Source organism: Triticum urartu, chromosome 1, assembly GCF_003073215.2.
Source record: "Triticum urartu cultivar G1812 chromosome 1, Tu2.1, whole genome shotgun sequence".
Classification (NCBI taxonomy): domain Eukaryota; kingdom Viridiplantae; phylum Streptophyta; class Magnoliopsida; order Poales; family Poaceae; genus Triticum; species Triticum urartu.
In genome coordinates this window covers 223,737,186-223,742,630 of record NC_053022.1, presented here as the reverse complement: position 1 = coordinate 223,742,630, position 5,445 = coordinate 223,737,186, and the positions used below count along the sequence as shown (strand labels likewise).

The 5,445-nt window shown below is 40.4% G+C and overlaps 1 long non-coding RNA gene across 4 annotated transcripts; it reads right to left on the bottom strand.

The window, feature by feature from the left end:
* Positions 1 to 493: 493 nt before the first annotated feature.
* On the bottom strand, positions 494 to 4,408 carry LOC125554723. Of its 4 annotated transcripts, none has more exons than XR_007304434.1 (3): positions 3,752 to 4,408; positions 970 to 3,388; positions 494 to 790 (listed from the first exon to the last, which is right to left on the bottom strand). It is a non-coding gene; the product is annotated as an uncharacterized LOC125554723 (long non-coding RNA). The 4 variants fall into 4 exon arrangements; XR_007304433.1 differs by having other exon boundaries at positions 2,161 to 3,388; XR_007304432.1 differs by having other exon boundaries at positions 546 to 2,279; positions 3,253 to 3,388.
* Positions 4,409 to 5,445: the final 1,037 nt, after the last annotated feature.

Genomic DNA, 5,445 nt, shown 5'->3' with positions numbered 1-5,445 from the left:
CAACTTTTGCAAACGTTAGAAATAAGGTTATTTCCTTTTGGACCATAAAATTTGGACGTATCCTAGCAATATTTGTCCTAACCCATTTCAGCTCCCCGATGAAAGAGTAGTTGTCTATTGAATGTCTATTGAATAGTCTTTCAATCAATTTTATTTTGTGTTATTCAGAAAAACATGAATATATATTTATTTTGAGAAGGTGTATTTTATTTTCAAGAATACTTTTTAAAATGGAATCATTTTTATGGTGACGAACATTTTTTTTGGAATATTATATTTTATTTGTAATTTATTTTGCACTATTTTTTGGACTTGACCCATTGAAAGACTTGACCGACACACACAAGCACTACATGCTATTCTAAGAAATTTTCTGTTTATATAGAAACTCAATCTGCACTTGTTATAGTAAAAGCGAAAGAGGAAACACATAAAACCAATGACAAACAACTATGTATAATATAACTATGGATCAAGACAGTACATGGCACAGTAGTGCTTGCAATTTCCACAATATTATCATTTCAGAACCCACAAACATCAAATTTTAAAGCACTCCATTAACTCTTATAATTGGCAACCCCAAAAATGTATATCCTTCCAAGCTCCAAAAAAAATTACATGTGGTGAAGAACTTCTTAAGTGATGTCTTAAGTACAAACCAAACTCCAGCTTTGCTTTCTAAAAAAAAACTTCGAGCTCTACATGTTCATTGTCTCCCTGCTCACCGCCTATTAACTGTTGGCTGCTAGAATTCTCTTTGACAAATCACCTCCACCGATTGGGCTCCCTACACAAGCATATTGGTAGGAAAACAATATTAGTTATGCGTTTAGATGTCAAAAATGGAATCAGAAATTTGAGTCATTTGACATTTCGAGATGAATTGTACTATTTGACATACCAATTTTACTTTGGATTTTCCTGATTATAATTCATGAAAGTACACATAATAAATCAAATAAATACCTTGTGGGAGATAATCATATGTCTCATCGACTTTGATCTCTTTATGTGAATCTGGTTCCTTGACATCATGTAATGAAAAAACATGAGATGATGTCGAGCTAGATGGGGATGGAGGTGATGCCAATGGATCACGATCTCTCTAATTATCTGATTCGGGCACAATCGATTCAAAACACTCAGAAACTGGAGTAGATGTGGACATAGTTGGTGACATAGGTGATGGCTCCAGAAATACCTAATTCGGAATATTTTGTTTTTTTGAAGATTAATGTTCAGACTAAACTTGGAATTTTTGAGGAGTACGAGTTTCACTATGCAATTCACTGCCGAGGCTAGCAAATGGATGCTAGCAGGAATTCTCTGTTTTCTTCTACCACATGCCAAGCCTCCTGACACGTATGACAAGTGTACCATTATTTTGAGAAAGATGCAAGGTATCACTCTAGCATCATGTCCAAGAATTACTGTAACCAAGTTCAAGCCACCATGTTCAGGTATATGTAGTCAGCAACATGAAATTTCTTGGTTCAATCCTTGGCTAGTAGCACCAATTTTTCAGAAAAAATAAACTGAAACAAGGGCGTGTATTGCTGATTAGCTGAAACATAATGCAAAATAAATCAAAAAACAGAGGAAGTAGTTGGTTTAATGCCTCCAGCAAAGTAAAAGTTAGAAGGCCACGTGTCATGATTCTTTAGACGGCTACTGAAACATATGAATTAAAAATAAGCCATTAAAGTTTTTGTTGTTTAAGCTATTATAAAGTAACATCTCAGCATTTAACTCCGTGTTAGCTATTTGATGCTAATGTGAGCATGATATGGCCGAAACTCTTTCTTTTCTGGAATTGTATGGCCAGAAGATGAGCAATGATCCATACACCACTATATGTGCTAGTGAACCAATGAGTGGATGTAGATACGCACATGCAGCCATGCATGTCCCAAACTGAAACGCAAGTCATTAGTCTTTTTTTACGCATCAATATAGGCATCTAGGTTTTGCATCAGGGTTGCTTGTAAGTTGCAGTGAATTTGAGAACTGAAGATTCAATGGGAAGCACATGAACATACAGAGAACTAAGGGGGGAAACAGAATCTGAAGAGCAATCGGAAGTAGCGCCAATTTTTCACAAATAGCAAACTGAAACAGGGTCTTGTATCACTGATTAACTTTCAAGGGGAGACATACCTCTGGTGTAGCCACCTCAGACGATGGACGGCTCGACGGATGTTCTTCTTTCGCCGGTGGACCTGACATTGGACGGCTCGTCGGATGATTTTCCTCCGCCGGCGACATTCGACGTTACTCTGAAAGTTGCAATGCGACATGATTTGATGGAGATTCTGGTCGAGGGACGCATCATGATGGTCGAGGATCCTTCCCCTCCATATTTCCACATCTGAGAAACATTTTGATAATAGTTGTGGCCACGGTAATCTTTTTATTCCACCTTTGGGTCTCTTTGATTCAAAATCTTTTCATGGAAAATTCAGAGGGTTGAGTTCATATGCTTGTTTTTCTATGGGCCGCACCTATTTGTATGAGTGAATTAATCCTATAGGAAGAGTTGTACAAATTCTTTTGCACTACATTTCTTTGGAATTTTTTTATTTGACACTAACCTCTTGGAACGACCCTTCATTTTCTTTTAGAGCATCTAACTAAAATAGCTCGCTTGCAGATTTAATGAACAATCAAATGAGAAAATGCCACATCTGAACCAAAGGATCACATACTGTAAGGGGGTCATGTGATGGCATTGAATGGAACTAAATTTTGCCGTGCATACAGAGCAGATGTTTGTTCGTGCATTCGGGAAAGCAAGTCCGGTCATGGGGCAATGAAGATGGATGATGCTAAGAGGAAAATAGATCAACGGGGACAAAAATTAATGGCAAAGCATTCTCAGTAGAAAAGTGTCAGAAAAAACAAAGAATTGAACCAGAACAAAAGTTAACTATGCATGTAGTGTCTTCCCAAGCATTCACATGCATAGCTGAAAATGCAGTGTGAGTAAAAACTTGCCAAATGCGAATGATCCATAAAAAATATGTATTGGTTGAACTATATGATAAAACACACATCTTAAAATATATTTTTTTCTCGACATGCATACATATTGTCCTGAATGTAGATGCTCCTAAAGAAATCCTGACATGAACATCCATGTCGATGGTCCTAAAGAAATCTTTGCAGCAGCAGAACTTGTCATGCAAAATTCAGACAGGGACAACTTCTCGCCTACACACATGCACATTGTCTGTTTGGGTGATTCATTACCTCATAGTGAAGGAGCGAAGAGGCTTTTGATCTCATCAGAGAGAGGATGGTGGACGAGCTTCAGTAGCAGACGGCCGTTCAGACATCGCTACGATCTCCCGTTGCTAACTTTCATTGCTTTCCTGACCCCATGATTCTGAATATGCATGCCATAGCAGAAAGTAATATGTTCAGTACAGGTGAACTAAATCAACACATCTATATTTTTGAGGTATAACGCAACTCTATGTTTAGTTAAGGTTGCTGCTCCTTTCCTATGATATTTAATTTATTTCTGAGATATAAGCATATGGCTTACTAAGTCCGAAGACTGTTGCCACCTCTTGGGCAGGAACCACAACACAACATAGAGCAAAATAATTCTACTGTGTTTTTCAGATCGTAAGCTTCAAGAGTAGCTTCAGAACCAAATTCATTTTCAATGAAACGCTCCAGCAAGAGAAATTCACTTGTTCAGAAACAAAAGAATGAGCAAAAGTTAGAACACAGACACGCATACCTGTAGGCGCTTCAGCCGTGTACAGGAGAGCTCATAATTCTTTGCTCCAAGGAAGGAAAGCAGTGGTGACCGTGCCCAAGGCAGAGGATATCAGGATGTGGTCGTGATGCCCCTGGCCGAACTACTGTCAACCTCAGGTGACGTAGATTGGTCCTTGATATAGATGAATGAGATGTTCATAGAGGTCCTAGCTGGCGGCGAGCGAGAGGCTGAAGGTGCGGCCTCCATGGCCGCTGCCCATGGCGTGCACAAGGTTGAGGTCGGTCATGGCGGCGGTCGGCCATCAATCTGGCAGCTTGGCAGAAGGCGACCATGAGCTCTCGGTAGGTGCTGGTGGGCAGTGCAGGCGTGGCGGCACAAAAATAGGAGCTTCAGGAGGAGGCGCAACGCTCGCCCCATGGACGGCCGGCGATGGACCCAAGCTGGGCAAAAGGAGAGGGCAATGGATCGGGGCGAGCTTGGGTGGTCGCTGCTGACCATAGGGCGGAGAGAGAACGAGGGGAACAGAGTGGAAAGAGGAGGAAGGCGGGCTGAGGGGTAGCGCCGGCGTGGCCCTCATCGGCGGCGGCCGGTCTCGGGCGGGAGACGCGGAGTCGGGTGGTTGGGATGGGGCGTCTCTCGCGTGTGGCGGCGCAGAGGCAAAGTTGGGGAGGAATACCCTAGCGAATCATTTTTTTACTTTGGCGGATGGACTGTGGGTTTAATTCCTAAAAAGCACAAGGACCTTTGTGTAAAAAGGCCATAACGGTGAACCCCCGCGTGCTTTATTATTATTAAGGAAAGACCAGTAGTAGTGCTCGTTTGGCTTGTTGCTACGCCGCTTATATTTTTTCGTTGCAACTTGAGTACTTGGTTGCCAGCGCACGTGAATTCCTTTGTGTGTTAGGCTCACGTCTCTAGTATGTTCTGGCGTAGGACCAGCACTCGATTATTTTGAATGAGTTTTCAGCTTGCATTAATTAACGTGATTGTAGCATTTTTTTTCCACATACATAAAGCCAACGCAGCTCCGCATATTTCTACACCGTGTATACATACGTTCACCTGGCAATCGCTTTATCCAACTTTTCGAGTTATTTGACATCATCGGTTGCTGATCACCATCTGTTGTATGGTAAGAACTTGCAAGACTTTGATTTTTGCTCTACTGTGAGCGTTTTACCATGACATGCCAGTAGTTCATAGAAACGTTATTCTTGGATTTTGTTTCTTGTTTCTACTAATCATGGCAGGTTCGAGAGTCAGTTGGGCTTCATCAATCATGGGAGACGTGCCATCACCTCAAAGAATACAACCACCATCACAAGAGGTACAAAGAAATCAAAATGCGCACAAACAGTTTCTTGTTTCCATGCCACCTTTTAATGGTTGTTTTTAAGCCTGATTTGTATATTAAATGGGACTTCCAAATAAATGATATATTTGCTTCCCACATTTTTTCTGAACATAAAAAATTTAAGGTCGCGGTTGGTACTTTCACTGGTTTTGCTACTGTTTGGTTGAGTGAACATTGTCAGTTATACCTTGATTATGTAACTACTACTTGGGATGATTTAAAACTTGTTATGAGATATAAATTTGTCAATATTTATTATACTCATGGCATGATTAAAAAAACTACAATATTTAAAACAAGGTAGTGACACTGTAACAAAATATTATGATAATTTACGAACTACCTTGTTGCACTCCTT